The sequence below is a fragment of the Camelus ferus genome, chromosome 6 (assembly GCF_009834535.1).
Source record: "Camelus ferus isolate YT-003-E chromosome 6, BCGSAC_Cfer_1.0, whole genome shotgun sequence".
NCBI classification, from domain to species: domain Eukaryota; kingdom Metazoa; phylum Chordata; class Mammalia; order Artiodactyla; family Camelidae; genus Camelus; species Camelus ferus.
In genome coordinates this window covers 45,073,377-45,099,887 of record NC_045701.1, presented here as the reverse complement: position 1 = coordinate 45,099,887, position 26,511 = coordinate 45,073,377, and the positions used below count along the sequence as shown (strand labels likewise).

The 26,511-nt window shown below is 34.3% G+C and overlaps 2 long non-coding RNA genes across 2 annotated transcripts in view; one reads left to right on the top strand and one right to left on the bottom strand.

The window, feature by feature from the left end:
- Positions 1-3,329, bottom strand: part of LOC116664250 — a 42,121-nt gene extending 38,792 nt beyond the window's left edge. Inside the window, exon 1 of the long non-coding RNA XR_004320670.1 lies at positions 3,104-3,329. This is a non-coding gene — a long non-coding RNA (uncharacterized LOC116664250). The remainder of the gene's footprint in view (positions 1-3,103) is intronic.
- The window catches only part of LOC106730964, an 82,954-nt gene that overhangs the window by 38,051 nt on the left and 18,392 nt on the right, over positions 1-26,511 (top strand). The window lies entirely within an intron of this gene.

Sequence of the window (26,511 nt, the reverse complement as noted above, 5' to 3'; positions counted from 1 at the left end):
AAGGTCACAATGAATACTGGGGAGTATGGGGTTAGGCATCGTATTTGTGTTAATTTTATAGGACAGTATCTGGAAACTGATGTTCATGGAATATAATATCTAGCGAGCATATAAATGTAAAAGGAGGATAAGAGGAATTTTCTGGCTACATGTATATTCTGATTTCTTTTAGCTTCAGTGAAAGCATAAAGATGACATGTTATGGGCATACACCATACGATTTCAGGCATGAGTTTGTCCACATGTTGATTTTTGGAATTTCTAGATACCAGAAAACTGGTTTAGCCTACCACATGCAAAAGCAACCACACCAGCTTAGCTTTCATCTCTCAGGACCAAAATTCTGATCTGGAGATGATAGAGGTAGAAAAAAATAGGATGCTATGACCTACCTCTTACCTTCTGGATTAAGAAGTTACCTGTTTATAATGAGATTAAAGAATGTCACCTAACTTTTGGCACTATGAGTGGAATATTTAATTCAACATCACGCTGTGTCATTTGCAACCCTGAGGTTCAGTCTAAAAACACTCTGAGCAAGTTCCCAATAAAAGCCATGTTAAAAATCTAAAAGAATAAATTAGGTAAAATAATTGACAAGCTAGAAGTTTTGAAATCCACTGAGAGGAAGTCCTGCCTTCTTTGGGATTTAATGAAATAAGGTTGAAGGCTGTTTGGAGAGATTCTCTTTTCCCCCACATCCACATGACAGCATAGGAGAGAAGGTTTGGCTAGAACCAGTTGAGGTAAGATAGTGGCCAACAAGAAAAAGGGAATTTTTCTCAATTATTAGCCAGTGTCCATCGGCAGCAGTGGAAGCAATGAAGCAATAAGGCTTGAAGACTGGCACCACTGTCTTCTGAGAGAATTTAATAACTTATGCTAGTTACAAGGGGAAGAAATCACGAGCACTTGTGGAATCCTAGAAGGAGAACCCCTACAACTGAGGGCTGTGTGCTCGCCTATGGAGGCTTTGATCCAGTGTCTTTACTATATTCTATCTGTCAATGAGACCTAGCCAGTAGTATGGACTTTATAAAAAAATAAAATAAAATGTTGTCTTTGTATTCAAAGGGTAGGTACAAATTTTCACAAAATACACAATGGATAAGGGCATTGAATGCAAGTGATTTTCCAAGATATTATATTAAAGATCTTACAATAAAGGGAGAGATAATAATGAGAAGCAATCTAGCTTATTCTGCCCTGCTTGAGAAACAGCTTCCTTTGCTTGAGAAAACTGAAAATGAAGGAGTTTGAAAACATCAGTGGCTTCTTTATATCTGCAATAAGCAGTATTCGCAGGACTGCTGTTGAAGATGTAAAGAAACTCAAAGTTAGCACCATCTATCTGACTGCTCAGAGAACTCAAGTAGCCATCTCTGAATGGTCCAGTGCGTTAAGACCTGCCTGCAGGTGCTGCGTCCACCACAGCTCGGGACCATGTCCGAGGACTAGCAACGCAAGACGTAAGAAGCAAAGAGACAAAGTAAAGAGCAAAGATGAGACCAGGGGACTCAAGATCTCATGGATCCAGAGTCCCAAAAGCCTGGTCAACATCATATTTACTAGGAGTATACAGAGAAGAAAAAAAATGCAATCAAAGAGGTGGGGCTTTAGATATTCCATGAGATAAGCACCAAGTTCTGCTTGCTGATTAACTGATTAATTTCAGGCCTATCCCTTCCAGGAACAATCACCCTCCTTGGGGTATGCATAATTTCTAAATCTATCCTGTTATTGCCCCCGGGACACCTTGAGATAGCAAATATTTCCCTTGGGCTTAACCACATGCTTTCAGGCCAGAACAAAGTTCTGTTAATGGATGATCTGGCTTTCCAGAACATCCATTGTTTCACCCTAAAGAAATATCTGCACTCCTTTATGCCCTTACGGTCAATCTCAGGATTGCCCATCACAATTTTCTTTAGCATAATACGTGCTATAGGTCATCTACTGCGTAAAACATTAAAACAAAGCAAGCATGTGTATTTTAAGCAAGCAAGTGTAAATGTAATATTTTAAGCTCATGGAAATTTAGATGTGGCTTGTTTTCCAGCATGCAGGCACCACAGAAGCTACCCTCAGTAGTGGTTGCTAAGAATGTATTGTGATGGTTAATTTTATGTGTCAACTTTGCTTAGCCATGGTGTCTGGATATTTAGTCAAACAATATTCTGGAGGGTTCTGTAAGAGTGTTTTTGGATGAGGTTAGTATTTAAATCAGTGGCCTTTGAGTAAGGTAGACTGCCCTCCATAATGTTGGTGAACTTTATCCAGTTGGTTGGTGGCCTAAATAGAACAAAAGACTAGCCTTCCCTGAACAAGAAAGAATTCTGCCGGCCAACAGCCTTGAGAGTTGAACTGCAATATCACCTCTCAGCTCTTCCTTTGTTCTGCAGCCTACTGGCCAACCCTGAAGATTTTGGACTTGCCAGCCTTCAAAACTTTGTAAGTCTCAGTGCAAGAAAGAAATGAAAGCTAAGGTCAAGCCTTAAATGGCATGATTATGTGTTGAAGAAACGCTCCAGTGCACAACCAACCTGAAAAGACTGGGAGAGATTTTTCTTTTGCTTACTTTTTTCTTTCTTTCTCTCCTTCTCTTTCTCTCTCCCACCCACACCCCACCGTCTCTGTCCCTCTCTATCTCTTTCTCCATTCAAGGAAATGTCATTCAAACCACTAGTAAACACAAACTAAAGAACCCGGGTTTAGAAAACCACACTTCAAAAATTTAGAAATGTCACTAATGGAACAACCTATCAAAAAGAAAGTGAAAAACCCAAGCTCGAGGAGAGGCAATAATCTGATTTCCAGAGTTACCAATTTACACATTATGATATTCAAAATGTCCAAAAAATTCAAGGAATGCAAAGAAACAAAAGAAGTATGACCCATTTACAGGAATTAACAGGAACTTTTGCCAACAAAGTACAATCTTTGGATTTAAAATATAACATTTTTAAATCAACTGTTTAAAATATGCTCAAATAGCTAAAGAAAAGCATGAACAAATCAGGAAAGGAAACCAAGAGAATGATGTATGTGCACATAGAGAGTTCTGGAGCTGAAAGTAACAAAAATGAAATAAAAAAAAACTCACCAGAGACTTTCAGTAGTACTTTTGAACAGATGAAATAAATAATCAGTGAAATTGAGGATAGGTCAATTGAAATTATCCATCCTGAAAAGCAGAATGAAAAAAGAAAAATGAGCAGAACCTAAGAAAGCCATGGGACACCATCAAGAGTGCTTAACAATATAGCTAACAAGAATCTCAGAAGGAGAGGAAAGGGAAATGAGCAGAGAATATTTGAAAAAATAAGGTTGAAAACTTCCCAAATTTGATTTTTAAAATCCCCCAAATCTACATATTCAAGAAGTTCAACAAACCTCAAGAATGATAAATGATTTTAGTTATAAATTCCAGTTGGGAACATTGATATAGTAAGATGCTTTTAAATTGTCTTTCTGACATTTGATCTGTTCTCCCTCAGTATAACTTTTCTTTTGGTTTATCATTCAGATCTGTCGTGTTTTGAATAAAATTCTCTTAGTTCTTAGAAGCTGAGGTGGAGTCTCAGCTGCATCCTATATATACATCAGTGCTCTGCACCTAAGATAGGAAGCTTTTTAAATTGTTTTTAACAGTGATATTCAGACTTTAGAGAAAGAGTTTAAAGTAACAGGGATCAATCAACTGTTAACTTTGATGTTTCTTGAATATTACCATAAAACCAAGGAGACGTTGTAGAAAGAGCATATGGCCTGCCTATTATGACACATTGCATTATTGGGAATTGTGTGAACTGACTAATCAAAATGGTTTAAAATTTCCCTTTTTTACTCTTTTGAAACTTGTAATAAACTTTTCAGTACCTATTAAACTGGAAATTGGTTTTCACTAAATATCTACATAATAATTATTTCAAAATAAATTTTACTCCTTTGGCTCCTTGAAGTTTTGTACAGGTCAGACCTTCCTGACTTTCAACTCAAATTAACTTTGGAGGGAAAATCTCCCAAATACTAACCACTGTCATGTAGATATAATTTTTGCCACTATTCTTGGTGGCTATATTCAAATTAGTTATGGATTTTATTTTCAATCAATAGAAATTGAATCTACTAAATAAAGAGGAAAAGGGAATTTATTAGAAAAGTAACTTGTAGCTGAAATGAGCTCAAGGAATGTAAGAAAATGTTTTCAATAAATGTTAGAAGGATCAGAGATAAAATTTCAATCAAAATCATACCATGGAAGGTATGTGGTAACTAAAATACTACCCTGCTCACTGCAGCCAAAGCAAGCACCATAAACACCATGTTACTGGCACCGTATACCTAACTGGTCAAGTTTCCCCTGGAAATGGTGTGCTACTGCTAATGCTACTGTCTTCGAAGCACATTCCCCACTGTGCTTGTTCCTTTAAAAGACTTTATAATATAACTTGTTAATAATATCCAGGGCTACAAAAACATGCATTTAAAGTCAAAAGTCTTGCTAATTACAGATTTATAGGCAGACATATAGAGAAAGGTCTTCAATTTTAATACTGAAATTTCAGCTGTGGATCAAGAATAAACACAAGAGAAACAACAACAGAAAAACTTTGCTGGTCTAGATAACAAAAGGAGTTCTCCTTGTGGACACAAACAATTGATTAGACCACCAAATGGACAAAAGAAACAAGCAAACAGGAAAAGGCATAGAAACCAGACTCTCTCTCATCTGTTATCCAATGGGAAATAGATACCTATGAACTATTCATCAATTTTCAGAGATCACCAATGATCAGATATAAAATCAACTGATCAATTACTGCTGCCTGCAGTGATTATTGGCTGCATTAAAGACGCTAAATAAAAAATGAAAAAAATAAAATAAAATGTAAAAGTAGTAGATAGGAAAAATAAAATGAGGAAAACAGAGTCAGAAAAGTTCTGTGGACCCTTTGGATTCTCCTCTAGGACTCAACAAAAACACTCAACTGGACTTAAACTGTTGATGAGATACACTTCTCTGGTGAGAGACTTTACTAAGTTCTCTTAGATAAACCCAGTGGGCCTCCATTGGAAGACATCCAAAACTGTTCAAGTTTAATGAAAATATAAAATCATGATTCTTGCACAAATATACAAATGAACACATGTTAAAGATTTTATTTAACTATAATGAAGGAGCCAAGGAAATACTAACTAAATATTAACAGGTTCAAAGGAGAATTTGAAGAGACATACTTACAAAGCAGGAACACATAAATTAATGTAAAAATGGACATGGAACTAGATAGTTTCATAGTCAGGGAAATAAGTCAATTGAAACTCCATCAGAATGAATGGAATTTATACAGAAAAGAATGTGTCTATAAGAAACAGTGGTTTTGCATCACCACCAGATGTCTCTAATTAACAAAATTGTAAGCTAGCTTCTATAAAATGAGAATTATATATCTTAGAATGGTATGCTATGAGCAATGCACAGTTTTCAGTGAAGACTGCATTTTTTTACAGAATGAATTCCTTGTGAACTATGTGGTAATATTATAGCACTCTATTTCCCTATTTTTATATTTAATCTTTTAGTGACTTTATCTATCAGTAGAATTATCTATCTATAGACTGTTTGTCTCTAGAAATACGTCTTTCCTTGAGCATTTTTTAAAGTGTACTTTTCTAAAACGTAAGAGAATAACCAAAAAGTCAACCAGAACAACTTGGCAGTTTCACCTCTGTTGTAGTATTTTTAAATACAGTAAAATTAAATATTTAAAAATTTTTCATTATGAGCCTTTTTACATGTAAGCTGAAATTAAATTGTCTAAAACACTTTGATTTTCTAAAATCCTGCAAATAAACATTTTTGTAGGAAACAAATGAAGGGTAATATTTCTTACAGCATCCAAAACTATCAAAGCTGAATAGCTTAATAATTATTCTACACTTATAAAATGATTAAACGTTAACAGTTTTCTTCATCTTTGTTTGCCTTTAAAATATCAGAAAAGGTAAAAACAAAAAATCAAGGAAAGAGAAAAAAATGGCATACTAATTATATACTAATTCAAGCATAATAGAGAGTTTTTCAATGTGGAAAATCTTCATCAAATAAGAAACTTATTTTATAGCTTTGGAGATTTACATAAATTTATTCAATACTTAACGCAGTTGCTTGATTTCCAAGAATATTGTTTTAAAAAATAATTATTATGTACTTTATCTTTAGAATGGAAATATAAATTACATCTGTAAGTCTGTAGGCACTCTGATAATAGATATGTATTTCTCTTGCTTCAGATTAACATTATTTATTAAATACTAAATTGCATCACAATGATAGCTGAGTTTTGGCCAAGTGAATTACTTCTTTTTCTAATTGCATTGTTTTATAATGGCTTCTGGTAGAGAAACTCCTTGAAGTGTTAGTAAAAATAATAGTTTCATCCATTTCAAAACAAGTAATTGAAAGGTATAATTTACCATCTAAAGAGACTTTCTTCTAACCTCTTTTTTCCAATCAGTAGAAAACAATAATTTGCCTTCAATGGACATAAAATGCTGCACATTGTTGAGATTTTCAGATTGGTTTGTCCTCTTATTCCTCTTGCAAATCCTTCAATTTGTTTCAGTTGTTAGAAGAAAAACAATCTGATTGTACACTATTACTCTGGGATGTAGGTACATGAGAATGATAACTCTTCAGGGACATTTATAATTTAAAACTGAATGCTGCTTACATAAATAAAAGTCTCCAATTTGTGTTCCTGCAGGCTCTGGTGAAGGTTTGGGAGAAATTTTTCTATTGTTCTATAAAACCTCCCATTTTAACCAGAAGTAAATTTGTATAATAACGTTCAGATGCTATGTACCTATTCTTCTACATTACAGGAGGCAGAATAAGATACTAATCAGATCAGAAAATACTATGGTTGGTGTTTTACATTCACATAATTTGAAGGATTCAGATTTGGATTCTGCCTAGGGCTGTCAGAGTAACTGGTTACTGTGTCTGCTCTACCACTTAACTAGCTACAGACATTTGGTATATCATTCAACGTATGTTTCCTATAGAGAAGGTAGAAATAATACCAATATCACAAGATTCTTCTGACTATCAAATAATACACTACAGTATTTTTCAAGACTTCTTGAAACAATTAGCTGCAGAACATTGTTTTTAACAAATTATTGTATAAATTCCCAGAACATAAGCAAGCATTTTGCAGAGATAATTCATTTCAGTAGTAGACAAAAGTTTTCTGTGAAGGTAGTAAATATTTCAGGCTTTGCAGACCACAGAGTGTCTGCTGCATCCACTCCAGTCCGTAACTGTAGAATGAAAGCAGCTATTGACAGTAAATGAATGAATGACTGTGGCTGTGTTCCAATAAAATTTTATTTGTGGACATTGAAATTTGAAATCATAGAAATTTCATTTGTCATGGAATATTATTTTTGACAATTATCAAATCATATTTATATAATAAACCATTCTGAACATGCAAGTCATACAAAAAAGGCAATAGGCTGAATTTTGGGGAGTCTTAATATTACCCCTATTTGGCTTCTTCCTCTTTGATCAGGGAGGCCCCTTCATCATCCTTAGAAAACTTCACAGGAAATTGTTTCAAAGTGAAAGATATAATGCATCTTAAAGAGTCACATAAATTGTAAAACCCTAGACCACTAGTCATTGTTTCATTAAATTATTGTAAAACTATCAGCTTGGAAGCTTATAATATATTTTGCTATTAAAATAATCTTAAATTTTCTTTTCTCTTTTTTTAATTGAAGTACAGTCAGTGACAATATGTCAGTTTCCAGTGTACAGCACAATATCCCAGTCATATACACACATATTCATTTTCATATTCTGTTTCATTAAAGGTTAATTATAAGATATTGACTATAGTTAAAATAATTTTTGAAATAATTCTGTAAATTTAGAGACTGTCTTAAATTCAGGCTAGTAAAATAGACTTGATTTTTCTGCTTATCAGTATGTGTAACTAACAAAATATATTAATTACATGAATACTTACAGGTTCCTAAATTGCTTCATGAGCTCTATGAAAGAAAAGACTGAGTCATAGCCAAATTCATATCTCCATTTTCTAAGAGAGTACTTGGCTTTTAATAGGTCAAAATTTTAAAGTTAAATTATAGAAAGTGATACATTTCACTTGGAATGAGGTAATTTATTACAGTAATATGGTTTGTCAATATGGCAATCCTATGTTTATATTTTGCAAAAATGTAAGCACTTTAAAAGTAGATGTATGCAGAGATAGAAGGAGCTAGACTTCTACAAATCTGGATTTTTATTCTTCACATTGGCATATGACTCTTGGTGATCCACTGGACCCCTTTTAGCTCTGGTAGTCCAGGAAAGTAGATAATGTCTAATATCTCCTTTTAATACAGTGACTTTAATTATGGCAAGGAATATTTAGCTTAAGAGACTGGAGGTGAATCTTCTTCAATTTAATGATAATATGCAAACTAAATTTGCATTAATTGATTTTCTTAAAGCTTTGTTCTAATTCTAGAAATTAGCCCAAGTTTAAAATGTAAATACGGGTTCTGTTTCTTCACTTTCTTTAATCTCTCAAAATTCCTATTATTTTTCATTCTAGATTGTATTTTCACTTGAACAAAATCAGTCTTTATTTCAACTGGACTGAATCACACTCCATCTTCCTAAAGTCAGGTTTTATTTAGAACAAAGAACTGGAAGTTACATTCCATAAAGAGGTTAAGAATTGCATTAGTTAGGGTATAACTGTGGCTGCTCTGAGAATTCCCAAACCACAGTGACTTAATTAATAAGTTCATTTCCATCTCACATAAAAATTTAGGCTGATAGGGCAGCTTTGCTCTCCAAATAGAACAAGGCTACTTCTATTTTTCGCTCGTCTGTTGTTATGGTGCTCCTTTATCCACGTGGTCCAAGATGGCTCATCGCATATCCATCCTGTAACCCACAGTAAGGGAAGAAGAGGGATTTGTGCCATTATGCCCTTCATTATAAATACATGAACTAGACATTGCATACATCTCCTCCTGCTCACACTGTAGGCCTCACTCAGAGGATTCTGAGTAGCATAGACTTACTCTTGGCAGCCATGTGCTTGCTCAACATTGAGGCTATATTACTGTATAGGTGAAAGGAAGAATGGATATTTGGGGACAGTAATATGGCTATGTCACAAGTATGCATAAGTTTTCTTTTTCCCTTTTTTGGGGGTTGGGGGTGTTTAATCAATTATAAAATTGATTAAATAATTAATAAACATTTTGAAACAAATAAAACATAGAAAATATCAAAAAAAGAGGTCATAGAAAGAACTAAATGGAAATTGTAGATCTGAAAAATTACAATAGCAGAAATAAAAAAAACTCAGTAAATGTCCTTAGAAGAGTGAAGATGACAGAAGATAGAATTAATGAGCTTGAAGACAGATCAGTGTAACTTACATAATAAGTCAAAAAGAAGACTGAAAAAAGAATCTTAAGGACCTGTAAGACAATAACCCAAAAAGCTGTATTTATATAAGTAGAGTCTCAGAAGAAGAAGACAGAGCAAATGGGACTGGAAAAGTCTTCAAAGATGCAATGACTACTTCCCAAATTTTGTTAAACGTATAAACCTACAGATTTAAGAAGTTGAGTGGACAAATCAAGTAATCCATGCTAAGATTTATCATACTGAATTTCTAAATACTGAAGACAAAGAAAAAAAATCTTAAAAAGCAGTTACAGAGAAACAAACAAACAAAAAACATTTATAGGGAAATGCAAATTCAAACAGCAGTGGATTTCTTGTGTGTGACCTGGTGGAGGACAAAAGGAAGTGGACCAACATTTTTCAAGTACTGAAAAAATGAACCGTAAATCATGAATTCTATATTAAGTGGAACTATCCTTAAGGAATGAATGGGGGTTAAAGATACTTTCCAAAGAAGGAAGACTAAGAGAAGGGAAAGGAGTTTGGTGTGGCTATCACACAGGAAAGATCCTTATAATGTTGCTATTCTGTATGTTGACTGCATCAAAGTCAATATTATGGTTGTCATATTTTATTATAATTTTGTAAGATGTTACCATTAGAGTAAACTGTGTAAAGGCTACGTAGGATCCCAAAAAGATGGTTAACTGGAATTTGGTTCTCTAAGCTGGGAGTGAATTCAAGTTTTTTTTTTAGTTCTTAATCTGGATATGGAACAATACTTCAGTTCTGGCTGCGGTTAGTCTATCATAAGAAGAGGAGTTAGCCTCCTGGGTGTTTACCTCCACCTCTGCTAGTCAAAATAGAATTCAGAGTGAAAATATAATACATACGGCATATTCAGATTTTCATAAGTATTATTGTGTTAGTAAAAAGGAATTTTTAAAATGAAATATTCAGTTATTAGATGGCTAAGCTTTGCAAACAGGTAAGGGTAACTCAGAATGGGCAACTATGTGTCAGACTGCAGGAAAATCCAAGATAACCCTGGAATATTCTTTTGAAATATCAATTTTAATCAGCGAAACCCCCATTAAATATTTTTCATGGTAGATAGACTACTTCTACAATGTTACCAGTTCACAGGCTGTAGTGCATAATATTACAAAGTTCAGGTAATTCCTCAAGGGTTGCTCTTATCTGGAAATGGATTTTATAAATTAAGTGTAATTCTGTCCATTGAAGAAATCTTTAATTCAGCTCTCAATTAGTTCTGAGTCATGCACCTCTTTTAGGAGACATCAGCTAAATAACTAAGTCATGCTCAGAATTAAAAATTATGGGACACTTTCAATCAGACGATTAAATTAGATATCATTTTGAACCACAATAATTGATCACTGTTTCTTTAATAAAATGTATGCATTCAGCCCCCTCAAAGATTTTCTTAGCTTGGTGTATTTTACTCTTTTGCTAAACCTATATTATTAGTTTAAAATTATCTCATGTCACAGTAATCATTCCATGTTTCTTTCTGGAAACCAAAACTGTCAGAGGACTGAAATGCTCCAGTTGAAGAAGTTGAGACCAAATCTAGCAGAAAAAAAAAAAAAAATCAGAAAAAAAAAATTCACAGACTGATAAGGGAAGACCAATATTTTGGGTATAAAACATGACCTAAAACAGTCTGATACTATTGTCAAGGAGGATCCTTCTTTCCTGAAGACATTGGGTTGCAAAAGTTTTTGAAGTGTAGCTCTCCCCAGGTCATCACTTCAAATCTTATCCAGGAAATCTGTCTGCAAAGCTAGCTGAACTCATCTTCAGGGACTGCTCACTGCAAGTTAGATTTTATGTGCAACAAGGCAATTCCAGTTACAGAAGAAAGTGAGTCCTGGGTTTTCAGCTCTGTAAAGACCATGCTTTATTTACAAATTTAGGTCTGTTCACTGACAAACTTAAGGATCATAGTTTAAATATAAAAGCCTAGGTTATTCAGAGTAACAAGGCAAGTGTTAAGAAAAAATTCATAATCAGCCTGTAGTTCCAACTAGCATGATTGTCATTTGCTAAGTCATCAAAGGAGAATAAGCCCTTTTCATAGTAACACTGAGGGATAACTTAAATATGGAAATATGGCTTTGGATATCCTTGTTTTCGTAAAATAAAAATACACAACCAAACCCTTCATGTTTGCATACAAGCAAAATCCTCTGGTGCCTGGAGAATAAGTAGAATTGGCAGCTGAGATGAAGTGAATAAGTAAGGTGTATTAATTGATTAAAATTAAAGCAGAGGGCCTGTAGAAAGCAGGGTTTAAGGATTGCATCACAGCAAAGAACTAGAAGGAGATTAGAGGAAGAACCATCTGTGGGTGTGATCAAAAAGTAGATTAGTTGGATGAAAAATGGCATCTGGACCTCCAGCCACAAAGACGAGTCAAAGCAAGAATAGGTAAAGAAGGCTACCAGACACCTTACCTGGCCAGGACCAAGAGGCTGGTGGAGCTGAGCCAACAATGGGGGAGGCTGAGCAGCACACTTCTTGGGTGAAGAGGACTTTCCTTGTTCCTCTTTTTGCTGGGGGTACAAGATTGTCCATTGGGCCTCAAGGTTTTCAGAATGCTCATCCACAGAACCAGATTGCACAAGGAATAACTCTAATGTAACACAACTGAAGTCGGAGACCTTGACACTCAAAGGGGCAGAGGTGTTATAAGAGGGAAGAGGTGGCACCAGCACTTGGATGGTACTTGCCAGTGGATTAAACCTCAATTATAATATTTCGTATACTTGAAATATTTGAAATGTTATGTATGTAAGAAAACTCCCTGCACCTAAGCACCCTGCCTGCAAAAAAAATAAATAAAATAAAATGCAAAACACACAAGACAGATTAAGTCATGAATGGTATCTTTTTAGAAACAAAGATTCCGTATTTCACATCTTTTGCTGTCCGTATAAAAGGAATGATGACAAGCTCCAGATTAGACAGGTTGCCTAGAGCCCTGCTTCACTCTGCACTGTGGAGATACTGTGTTTTGTACTACACTTGGAACTTCTAAGCAGAAATTATTCTTCTGACTTATTAACACTAATGAAGAGGAGAAAATTCTAAAAAGTTGGCCACTTACACCAATAACTAAATTCTGCGTTTTTAAGGAGAAAGTTATGTCTACAAGAGTCTGTTCAGTATCTCATCCTTTACCCACAGATATAATACTTTGCCTGGCAAAAGATTGAAAAGGTTTACATTAACATCAAGTAAAAATTTATACCAGAGAAATTCAAGAAGAGTTTTGGACTAAAAAAACAAAAACAAAACTTTTTACCATCTCAAATATAGTAAACTGTAATTATACTGTAACGATAGGATGCCATGAACTAGATGAGAGGACAGTGACAAGTAGAAAATCTCTTGGAAATAAAACTAAAACACTTTAAGTTTTATAGGCGTGTATCAAAATCTAATTACACAGATGTAAAATAAAATATTTAAAAATACATATAAAGCAACGGCAGATTTGGGGATGTTCTAGTGTTACACTTACAGTTAATATTAGCTATTCTAATATAATGTGTGTGATCTCGAGCATTTTAAATACTGCTTTATATATTTTTTCTTTTAATAAAAAAGCAACTTATTGGTAAAAAAATCAGATTATCAGCTTATATTATATATAATATAATATATATTATACATGTATTACATATATACACACACATATACATGTATGTACATAAGGAGGTTAAAAATGACCAAAAAGCACCAAGTTGGATATAAATATAAATAGTCATATAATTTGTATTCTTATAGTGACTATATCAAACCTTTTAAAGCTACATAACAAAAATGTACCATATATTTTTATATAAATGATCAGAATGTCCTAAAGCTTGTATCATCTTTTGGCTCCATAAATGTTTGTGTCTGATTCCATATAGATTTGGAAATATAGAATTGCTGATGCATGGTAAATAATATCTTGCTTAGTTTGAATGTCTTTGAATAGCGGAGTTCTGGCAAATCATTTGGCATCTCTGCAAATTCTTTCCACTGCTTCCCTGTCTCTGTCCTTCTTACCCTAACATGCAGCTCTGAGAACTTTTGGCATGAGTTTTGACCTGCTACTGACATTTCCAGGGGTTGAGCTCTTAGCTGGCTCTAGTAGCACCAATTTATCCCTTTACCCTGTCAGACCCAGCATTGGTGACAGTCTCCTACTGTTGCTGGTCTTTGGATCACTTAATATTTCTCAGTTGTTATTTTGTGTGATCATACCATGAATATGGTCAGTCCTTTATTCAGTTCTCTTTGAAATCCAGTTGTGTGCTCATATATACATATATATCCCTTGATTACTTATATGTATTGATTTCTGTCTGTAATATTCTTGGTCCACTTTTTAAAACTTGAATATTTATTTTTGTTGACCTATTTTGTTTTTCTTTCTCTGGTTGTTCTTTGTATTCTAAACTTGTTTATACTTGGACTTTTTGTTTTGTTTGTGTTTGCTGTGCTATAAAATGTATTATAGTTTTCTGTCATCACATTGATCATGTACATTTATGACGTTTATTTTAGAATAAGAAATGAGATTGTTTTTTATTCCTCAGTAACACCACCCAGTTATCCTTACACCATTTACAAAAGAATTTATTATTCTCAGAATTACTACATACCTCCTATATAATGTTACATTTCCATGTATAGTAGAGTTTATCTCTATTTAATTATGTTACATTTTTTATATCTTTTAAATGGCTATTTTATGTCAAGAATTGTCAAAATTCTGAGAACCTACCCTACATACAGGTCACAAAGTAGCTTGCCACAATTTCACAGAAGCTGGTAGTAGTCACAAGTGTCCTGGGATGGAGACAAGGACTCTGTTGCTCATGATGCTGCACTGTGCTGCATGTTTGTGTCAGGTCTCCTTGACAGTAAGTCCTACAGGAGAGTGGAGGAGAGCCCACATAGATGCTATACATAAACTGGGTTTGCATCACAGCTGAGAAACTCCAAGCTTAGGGAATTATGAATCTTTTATAAATGGCGCAAAGAAGACATTTTCTTTATTATACTGGATGGTAAACAAATATGACCTGTTCTCCAGAAGGAGACACTATCTGTCTTCTAAAGCTATGTGTTATACAAACATCCTTGAAAATAGTCTGAAAAAAGTAAATGCTACTATATGTAAGATGTGCAGAAGTGTAATAAATCCATGGAGAACAAACTACCAACATTAAAATATATAAGTAAATTGATTTGGTGCACAGATTTTGTCATTAACCACATTGTGAGTATTTAAAATTACTTTTTTCATTACTTTGCACAGCTGAACCTCAGACCTAGATAGACAAATTTTTTACACTTACATTTTTGCTTCCTATTTAAAAAAATCTATACAGCTGATTTTATTTTCTTATCCAGTTAGAGTTACCATAATTTTCCAAAAAAGGTTTTAAGCATTGTAAGCTAATAATCATTAATTGTATATTCTGCACGTCAATGAAAATATTACTAGATTTTCATCATTAACCATAATTGCTGCTTGGTGATAAACAGATGAAAACACACATACATCTACATACACTCCTTTATCAGACTAAGATGTACAACTCTATTCATTATATACCAAAATTTTAAGTGGGTTTATGGCTGAAGTTCAGGGGATTTCTCCTTTCCAGGATCCTAAATGACCTGATTTGTTTTTTTTTTTTCCTGACAAAAATAAAACTAACGGAACTTACTGCCTTCAAATAAGTGTTTCTTTACTACAGAAAATACTTCTAAACTCTTCTTATAACGTTTAAAAAAGACTATGTAATACAGTGAAAGGTTGTGGTTTTAGAGTTTTTTGTTTGTTTTTAAAAAATATTCTTTCATATCAAAATATTTGCTGATAGCCTGTGTGTCTTGGGAGCATCGGCCTTCTTATGCTTCCTTTTATCTCTGTTCCACCCACATCTCAGTTTTATTAGTCATTATTTTATAATGACATTGCTTATGGCATTTCATGCTTTTGCATAATCATGAGTGACAAAAACATTTAAATCCTTTATATTTTTATCATATAAATCCATACTCATCAGCAGTCATCTCATATTTTTTCTTTAAATTTTCTATTTTTTTCTCTTTGCTCTGTTTCAATTTAATTGCTAAATGAAGTTTATCTTATCCTCAAAAACAGTATATATGTATGTTTATGTTTGTGAAAGTCTGTTGGTTTTACATTTGAATGAAAACTTGGCTAGGTAAAATTTTCTTAAGATCACAGTATTTATTTTCTTTGAGAGTTCTATAAATATTACTTTTTAATTTAAATGTAGTTTATGTACAATATTGTTAGGTTCAGGTGTACTACATAATGATTTGACATTTGTATACATTATGAAATAATCACCATAAAATCAACTGTCCCCATACAAAGTTATTACAATATTATTGACCACATTCCTTATTTTGTATATTACATCCCAGTTACTTTGTAATGTAACTGGAGGTTTATGCCACTTAATCCCTTTGACCTACTTTGGCAAACACCTGTTTGTTCTCTGTATCTGTGAGTCAGGTTTTGTTTTGTTTGCTTTGTTTTTTAGATTCCACATAAAAGTAAGATCATGCAGTACTTGTCTTTCTCTGTCTGACTTAGTTTACTTAGGATAATACCCTCTAAGTCTATCATGTTGTTGCAAATGGTAACGTTTCATCTTTATGGCTGAGTAATATTCCATTGTACATGTATACATGCCATATCTTTATCCATTTTTCTATTGATGGGCACATAGTTTGCTTCCATACCTTGGTGAATGTAAATAATGCTGCACTAAACATTGTAATGCATCTGTTTTCTCAAATTAGTGTTTTGGTTTCTTTAAGCAAATACCCAGAAATGAAATTTCTATTCTTATTCTAGTTCTATTTTTAATTTTTTAAAGTAACTTCCATATTGTTTTCCATAGTGGCTACGCCAATTTACAATCTCATCAACAATGTACAAGGATTCCATTTTCTCACATCCTTGTCAACACTTGTTATTTGTTGCCTTTTTGCAGATAGCTGTTCTGACAGGTATGAGGTAGTGTTTTATTGTGGTTATGCTTTGCATTTCTCCAATAATTAGTGATGTTGAGCATCTTTTCATGTGTCTGTTGGCCATCTGCATATCTTCTTCGGAAAAAATGTCTCTTCATATCCTCTACCCATTTTTTAATCAGGTTTTTTTTAATGATGAGTTGTATGAGTTATTTGTATATTTTAGATTAACTCCTTATCAGATATATTGTTTGCAAATGTTTTCTCCTATGTAGTAGACTACCTTTTTGTTTTGTTGATAGTTTCCTTTGCTGTGCAAAATACTTTTTAGTTAGGTGTAGTCCCATTAGTTTATTTTTGCTTTAGTTTTCCTTGCGTGAGGAGACATATCCAAAAAAAATATTGGTAAAACCAATATGTCAAAGCATGTACTGCCTGTTTTCTTCTAGGAGTTTTATGGTTTCAGGTCTCACATTTAAGTCTTTGATCCATTTGGAGTTTATTTTGTGTATGGTATGAGAAAGTAGTCCAGTTTGTATCTTTTGATGGCAGCTGTTCAGTTTTCCAAACACCATTTATTAAAGAGGCTGTCTTTTCCCCCATTGTATATTCTTGCCTCCTTTGTCATAGATTAATTGACCATAGGTGTGAGGGTTTATTTCTGAGCTCTCTATTATGTTCCATTAATCTGTGTGTCCGTTTTTGTGCTAGTTGATTGCTGTAGCTTTGTAATATAGTCTGAAGTCAGGGAGCATGATACCACCAGTTCTGTTCTTCTTTTCAAGATGGCATTGGCAATTTGGGATCTTCTGTGGTTTCATGTGAATTTTAGGATTATTTGTTCTAGTTCTGTGAAAAATGTCAGAGGTATTATGTTGGGGATTGTATTGAATCTGTAGATTGTCTTGGGAAGTATGGCAATTTTAACAATGTCAATTCTCCCAATCCATGAGCACAGGCTGTCTTTCCATTTTTTTTTATGTTATCTTCAATTTCTTTCATCAGCATCTTATATTTTACAGTGTCTTTTACTTCCTTAGATTTATTCTTAGGTATTTTATTCCTTGTGATGCAATTGTAAATTGGATTGCTTTCTCAATTTCTCTTTCCAATAGTTCATTGTTAATATGTAGAAATGCAATGTATTTCTGTATATTAGTTTCATATCCTGCAAAGGTACTGAATTCATTTACTAGTTCAAATAGTTTTGAGTGATGTCTAGGATTTTCTATATATAGTATCATGTCACCTGCAGACAGTGACAGTTTTACTTCTTTTTCAATGTGTACTCTTTTTTTTCTTGTATGATTTCTGCAGCTAGGACTGTCAATGCTATGTTGAATAAAAGTGGCGATAGTGGGCATCCTTGTCTTGTTCCTGATCTTAGAGGAAATGCTTTCAGATTTTTACCACTGAGTATGATGTTAGCTGTGGGTTTGTCATATATGGCCTTTATTATGTTGAGGTATGTTCCCTCTATACCCATTTTGCTGAGAGTTTTCACCACAGATAGTCATTGCATCTCGTCAGGTGCTTTTCCTGCATCTGCTGAAATGATCATAAAATTTTTATTCTTCAAGTTGTTAATGTGGTGTATCACATTGGTTGATTTTTTTGATATTGAATCATTCTTACATCCCTTGGATAAATCCCTCTTGATCATGGTGTTTGATCCTTTTAACATATTGTTGAATTTGGTTTGCTAACATTTTGTAGAGGATATTTGTAACCATGTTCATCAGTGATATTGACCTGTAATTTTCTTTTTTTGTGGTGTCTTTGTTTGGTTTTGGTATCAGGGCCTCATAGAATGAGCTTGAAAGTACTCATTCCTCTTGAATTTTGTTAAATAGTTTGAGAAGGATAGGTGTTAACTCTTTAAATGTTTGGTAGAATTCACCTGTCAAGCCATCTGGTAATGAACTTTTGTCTTCTGAGAATTTTTAAACTGTTGATTCAATTTCGTTAGTGATAAGATGTCTGTTCATATCTTGTATTTCTTCCTGGTTCAGTCTTGGAAGATTGTACATTGCTAGGAATTTGTCCCTTTCTTCTAGGTTGTCCATTTTATTGGCATTTAATTGTTCATAGTAATGTCTTATGATCTTTTGTGATCTTGGAAAAGGCCCTATGTAGGAGATGTCCTATAAGCCCAACAGCACACTCCCCTCTGGTTATCAGAACTATATGCTCTAGGAATGTCACCTATATGAGCTGTATGGGCCCTTCAGTTGTCAGTAGGTGAGGCTAGCCCCTGAACTGGTTGGCTGTCAGGGTCTGCTTTGTGTGGGTGGTTGCTGGCCAACTGGTAGATAGGGCTGGGTCCCAGCACATCTGGCTTTGGGACCATAGTTACTGGAGCCTGGCACTGATCTACTGGTGGTTGGGACTGGATCCCAAGCAGATGGCTCCAGGTCCAGGGTGGCCTGAGCCTGGTGCCAACCCACTAGTGGGTGATGTCAGTTCCTGGGATGGCTGGCTATAGGATCTGGGGGCCCTGGGGCTGGTATCAGCCCACTGGTGGGAGGGTAACTCACTAACACTCCTACGTTAGCAGGTCCAAAATAATGGTAGGTGATTCCAGTGTTCTTGTTATAGAAGGAGATCACAAAAATGTCTGTCTATCCACAGGGGGAGTCTAATTTGCCTCCTGCCTTTCCAAGAGTTTCTCCAAGAGCAGCAAGTGGGTCAGACCTAGGCTTCCTTTAAATTACTCTCTCTGTACTGAGACTCAGAGTGTGTGAGATTTCATATGAGCCCTATAAGAGCAGACTCTCTGTTTCCTACAGCCCTCCACCTCTTCAGTAAGGATGTCCTACTGGCCTTCAAAGTCAAACGTTCTTTTGGCTAATCTTATTGGTACACGACCCCTGGGATGGGGAGCTCATATGGGGCTCAGATTCTTCGCTCCTTGGAGAGAACCTCTGCAGTTGTGATTACTCCCATTTGTGGGTTGCCTACCTGGGGAGTTGTTCTTGCCATGTCTTTGTGCCTCCCATCCATCTCTTTATATCTTTAGTTGTGGAAAATCTTTTTTGGTAGTCTTCATGTTGTTCTCACAGATAATTGCTCTGTAAATAGTTTTAATTTTGTTGTGCACTTGGGAGGAGGTGAGCTCAGTTTTTTCCTGCTCTGCTATCTTGGCCTTTCCCCTACAAACATTGCTACATTCTTTTTTGACCTTGACCACTCTTACAGAGAAGCCTTCACGCTACTAGAATTTTTCCCTTTGGGAATAGTTTGCACTTTCCCCCTAAGATGTTCAATATATTCAAAATTTATCCTTGACATCCTATAACATAAAAAGGTCTCAGGGTTGTTCTTTCTTTATCAAATTTCCATGACATTCATTTTGCTTTTTCAATTGGAGTGTCTCTTCTTTTCTCCTTAGAATCAAAGAGATCATATAAAATATTTGGATGCTTTCCAGTTTCATTTTTTTAGTTCCCTCAAATGGTTGATTATATGACATTGGATCATCTCTGCTCGTTATGTACAGTACCTTTTCTCTGTTGGATTTAATTTCTCATTGTTTATAGCCACATTCACTGTGATTGTTTTTAAATATTTCTATGTGTTAATCATTTTGCTTTCAATCAAGTCTATTGTATTCTGTGCTGTTGATAACTTATTATTTTTTAAAGCTGCTTTGTTCTTTTTTTTAGTTTCTCATGTGGTTATTCTTCTTTCTCATTTCATTGTGCTGATTTATGAACTTGTCTTTGTGTGTTTACTACACTTTGTGTATTTATTACATTTTTTTTAATTGAACAATCCCATAGGTTAAGGCACAATTAAGAAACTTCCTTCTAGTTGATTAGTTTTTCATGTAGGCTGGGTTCTTTCTCTCATCCTTTTAAATTATTTTAAAACTGTTTTCATTTTTAACATGTCCATATGCTTGTGAGATTGTTTATGTTAATTTTTCTTATGCTTATAATACTCTGTCCAGATAGTCTATTTACTTTGAACTGTGAGGATGACTTACTGACTTCCTTTCCTAAGAAATACCAGTTTCCCTTTCACCAAGATTTACAATTTCAGGGTTAAGTTCTATCTATATTTACATGTAGCCTGAGAGAAGAGGATGGGGATTGGTGTACGTCTTAAGTGTTTATGTTGCATTCACAGCTCCCACTTCTCTATGTCAATATTTACACATCGTTTTGAAATGTGAATTTCATGCCTTACAGAAATATTCTTTAGCTTCAGACTACATCCCTTTTTATTCAATTTGTAGGCCTTGGTAGTTTATGTGTGTCAGAAAATTAAGCACTTGAATAAACTTCTAGATTCACCTGTTTCTTCATAGCAACAACTGATTCCACTATTCAGAAAAAAATGATTTAGTTTAAAACAAACACTTAATTTGGGGTAGTCTTCAGGAGAATTCTCAGAGTTTTCTTAATACTGGGGCTTCTGAAAGATAAGCATTAGATTAGAACTCTTACTACATTAAGGTAATTTGCTCCAGGAACTTCTGTTGTTTTAGTTTTCCAATAGCTGCCACTATTCTGACATTCAAAGTTTTGTCTTTCATGTACTCAGTGTATTAGAATAACACATGTCACCCTGATACCTCCCTTCTCTCTTCACTTTTTTTTTCATCTACCTACTTCTCATTTTAAGTAGTACCTGTCAAAGTTGATAATATTTAAATTACATTCTGTAAAAATATTCAGTTCTTCTATAAATGCTTTATAAGTTGACTCAAAAAGTTGAATATACAAACATTACTTGCATTATATTTTTGTAGCAAACTTAATTTTTTACCAAATTTTCCAACAGTAGAGTAGTATTACTTTTCCTTCTTTATTAATAAAATGTCATAACCTCTGTTCCAATCATACAATTATTGTTGGTATATGATAAAATTAAATTGTGTTTGTTATGGAGTCATCAATTTTTCAAAAATCATAGAATGTTAAAACAGATGATTTGCCAAATGTACTGACTATGGCTTTTCCTTATATTCTAATTTTAACTTCCTGGGCTTTTTTTTTTTTTTTTAATTTTTGAACAAAAGAAACTGAAGCTATATTTGCCACATACAGCCAAGTGATTATTTAATTTATTGTATTGAATGTATTTTATTTTTTTGTTTTTGAAGACATTTTCATTGAAGCCCAGGAACTGTCTTTTCTTATTTTTACCAACTTGATTTTTTAGGTGTGCTACATGATTTTAACTTTGGACTTATTTTATTTAAAAATCATTTCTAATGATTTTAATTTATATTTACTTCATCCAGTGTTATTCATTTATTTGATTTTCATTTTTGTTTTGCTAACTTATTGTTAATGTGCAATGAGTGATAAATCTTCCAAATAGTTTTATACTTGAAAATGCCTTTTTTGTTGTTGTTGTTGAGGGGACTGAGCATCACACTTACCTTATAGTTTAACTGAGTATATAATTCTTGGTCTGTAAATAATAATGATTCCAGATTAGGAAAGATTTTGCTCCAATGTCTTCCTGTATTCAGTGTTTCTGAGTATAGTTATCAAGACATCCTTATCTCACTCCTTTGTAAAAGACTTACTTCCTTTTTCTCCACATTCTTGCCAAAACTTGTTATTTCTTGTCTTTTAGATGATAGCCATCTTGAAAGGGAATCTTAGTACACTGTTGTGAATGTAAATTGGTACAACCATTATGGAAACATTATGGAAGTTTCTCAAAAAATTAAAAACAGAGCTTCCAAATGATCCAGAAATTCCAATCCTGGTTATATAACCAAAGAAGACAAAACACTAATTCAAAAAGGTATATGCACCCAATTTTCATAGCAGCATTGTTTATAATAGCCAAGATACGGAAGCAACCTAAGTGTCCATCAACAGATGAATAAATAAATTATATACATATATAATGCAGTTTTATGCAGGAAAAAAACCCAAATAATGAAATTTTGTCATTTGCAACAACATAGATGGACTTGGAAGGTATTAAGCTTAGTGAAATCAATCAGACAGAGAAGGACAAATACTGTATGTTTTCACATATATGTGGAATCTAAAAAATAAAACATATTAATGCATATAACAAAACAGAAACAGATGCACAGATACAGAGAACAAACCAGTGGTTACCACTGGGGAAAGGGGTGGAGGGAGGAGTAAGATAGGGGAAGGGGATTAAGAGGTACAAACTATTAGGTATGAAATAATTAAGATACAGGGATGCAATACAGGGAATATAGCCAATGTTTTACAATAACTATATAAAGTATAACCTATAAAAATATCAAATCATTATATTGTACACTTGAATGTAATGTAATATTTTAAGTCAGCTATACTTCAAAAAATGGCATATTTCCATCTCTGCATGCTGTTAGCATTTTCTCTTTTTTAGTCCTTCAGACTATCACGATGAAATGTCAACCTGGGTAGTTTCCTTTTTTTCTGCACAGTGCTTGATGAGTTTGGCTTATACAATTTAAAGTTTTGTATCTCTCTTTAGAGGGTAAAAAAATGCCACACTTAGTCCACCTCCTTGAACTAGAGTTTTAATGACCTGAATAAAGAATTTAAGTGATGTATTCTGTAGGTGCACAATAGGGTTTCAACGAGCCCTAATTTCTTTAGTTATAAAACGTGAACAATATTAAGATGATAGATGTTTAACTTAAGTAGGTTTTTGTGGGTTTGTTTGTCTGTTTTTTGCCACATTGACAGAAATCTGACTAGTTTTTGTCTTACCCAATCCACGTGTAGTTTAGAGCTTAAGTCCTGGGATCCTTAGTTTCTGTTTATGTAAGTTAGAAAAGATAAAGATTCTGGGTTCACTTTATTCATGACACAGTTTAGTTCAATGTTAAAAATCAAAGGAGTATCAATTCAGTACTTAATTAGACCAGTGTCATCTTAAAATATTTATTTTTCACTTTTTTGCATGCTCAGCTATGTCCAGAAATCAGAAAATCTTTTGCCTTTCTCTGATTTTCTGAGTTGGCCTTTCTAGCTATGTTATATAATGAGGTTACCAAATATCATTAGTTTTATATCTAGATGACTCTGAAAAGAAAATGGCTAGCTAATTCTGGATAAAAAAATGAATCATATCTTCAAATTGCCATATTTCTTTTAAAAAGCTAAATATATGCTAGATAAATAAGTTATAGAGATCTGCTGTACAATCCACTGCCTAGTGAACAGCACGATATTGTACACTTCAAAGTTTAAGAAGGTGAATCTCATGTTAAGTTTTTTTACCATTAAAAAAAAAAAAAGGAACCCAAGGAAACTTTGGGAGGTGTTTCATATGTATATTTTCTTGATTGTGGCAATGATATCACAGGTGTTTGTGTGTGTCCAAACTCACTAATTGTACACATTAAATTATGTAGTTCTTTGTTAATCAATTATACCTCAAAAAAGCTGTAACAAAAGCCAAATGTAATAATAAAACACATGAAAAAAATTTAAATACATTTAGCATAATATAAAATTTATACAACACGTATTTTGTCAAATGCTCAAATTATTTTAGGGTACCACTTTCAATAAGCGTCCTGAAGGCAGACTTTCAAAGGCAAACTTACTCTTGATTTGTGGTAGCTTATCTTGTGGAGGACTGAAACTGGATAATAACAAAATGAGGGGTTATTATATCAGGGAGTATGTTTTTAAAAGTTATTTTAATTATTTTCTGCCCATTTTAGGACCTTTTTTTCAGCTAAGGTCTCATCTAGAAGTGACCTTTCCTGCTCCAATACAAAACCTTCATAACCTCTTCACTCTATTACTATATAGCTCAGACACAGCTCTGTCAAAGAAACACTGTGGATGAAAGACAACTGAAATGGCATTATTCAAGAAATGAGTGCAGAAAGAGCAGATCAGAGAGCATTGACTAAGGAGCAGATCCATGGAAAATTCTGTAGAATATATTGGAAGATTAAGAACCTGTTTATGCTGCAAAATTTGATAGTTCTATAAAATGGGAACCTAGCTTGATAGAGTGGTAGAAATACTTGACTATGAATCATCACTTAATTTTGAACATAATATATAATAGTAAAGTCTCTAATAAAATTAAATGATAATTTAAGAGCACAATAGAAAAAAATAGTAAGATACAATCAACTATTACAATCAGGAAGACGAATATGTGGTAGAACAGAATTAGAACCGGAGAAGAGAGACTCCCTCAGCCAAACATGGATGAAACTACACAAATCACTCCATAGTGAGGAAAAGAGAGGGAAGAAAAAAGGACTGGAAACAATGAGTCTCAGTCTGTGTACAAGGAGGGCTGTGTCTTTTCTGTGATAATTTGGGAGTCAAGGAGAGTGGGTCTCTCAAGTGAAGAAGTTACACTGGAGAGAGGAAAAGAAGGGGTATCCTTGTCTTCTTCAGTCTCTGCAAAACCAGGAAGGAAAGGGAAGCTCTGTTACAGTTTGTTCTGAGGCAAAGCGGAAGTGTTATATCCCAGGAAATGAGAGACAGAGTCCAGAGATACCACATTTAAAAGCAGTGGCTTATCTTTTACACATAACACTTTCCCTCAGAGATGTTAGACACTCAGGGAGATTTGTGGCTTGGCTCAGAGCCTGCTCCTTTGCTCCAGCCTCCCAGGAACTATGCTTAATTACTCATGCAGTTTCAATCCCTGCACTGCTTCTTGCCCTGCATCACCCAAGTGTACTCACATCCCTCTCATGTTAACAAAATCAGGAAGTTCTTTATTTCTAGTGTGCCTGTTTCATTTGTCCTATCACTTACCTTTGCATTGCTAAACTTCCCTAAAAAGTAATTTAATAACTATTTTTTTAATATATCTTAAGGTCTGAATCATATCTCAATGTACTTCAGCCTGCCTTTCATACAGATCATTGCTTAAAATTATTCTTTCATGGGCTGTTAATGATCTTTTAATTGGTAAACCCAATGGCCATGCAGCAATCTTTCTCTTACTGGGCTTTTCACCTTTGTTTGACAATTTCCCACCTCATTATTGAAATCATGTTTCACTGTTGACATCCATATATTTCTCAAATTATTCTCTCTTACTTCATTAACTTTCCAAATGTTTTTTATGTCTTGTATAAAGAAAACACTTCTTTGTTTTCCCTTTACTTGCACAATACACTTCACTAACATCAACTGGGTGTCTGACAACTTAACTAAATTTGGACACTATCCACCTAGAGATAGGATCACATTGCACTGATTAAAGACTTGGTCCCATGAGACTGCCCTGCCCACATCAGATGCCAATCACATGTTCAAGGTTTGTTGTGGGTTCGTCACCAGTTGTGGGTTCTGGCCAGCAGAAGTCCCACAGAGACGGAATGAATTACTCAAGACTCTGTGGAACAAGTCAAGAGAGCGAGAGGGAGTCAGGAGCCAACTCCACGGGCCTCTCAAATCTGTCATATTTATTGAGTACAGTCGAAGCAGGAATTTAGGGAAGGACAGGGTGGGATCACAATGAGTACAAAGGCTTTGTTTATTGTTGGTGTTTGGCTCAAGGTCAGAAGACTGTTTTTGGTGAATCATAATCGTGTTGAGCCTTTCAGCTTATCAGGGCGGAAAGTATAAGAATCAGCTGCTTATCAAGATTTTTCTTGGACTCAGGCGGCTATGCCTGTCTTAGGTTGCCCCCTCAGGGGATCTTAACCTGTCATTGCCTAACCAGCCTTCTCACCTCTGAGTCTGCAGCTTTTTACCATTCCAGCCCAAGGCTGTTTTGGGGATAGAAGACTAACAGCAGGCACGCCCAGCATTTATAGCCTGGGGCCTGGGTCATTGCTAAAACCTCAAGGCAGTTACTAAACACATCATCTTCAAGGAGATGAGCGGCTGGGATTGTTACAATTTGTTAACCCAATCATGGGCTCCCACAGTTTGTCACCTGTACTTCTGACCAACTAGCTATAAACTGGGCTTCCCATGACTCCTTTTCTTGGGTTTGATAATTTGCTAGACTGGCTCACAGAACTCAAAGAAACACTTTCTTATTCTTACCATTTTAGTATATAAGAGGATATGATAAAGGATACAGATGAGCAGTTA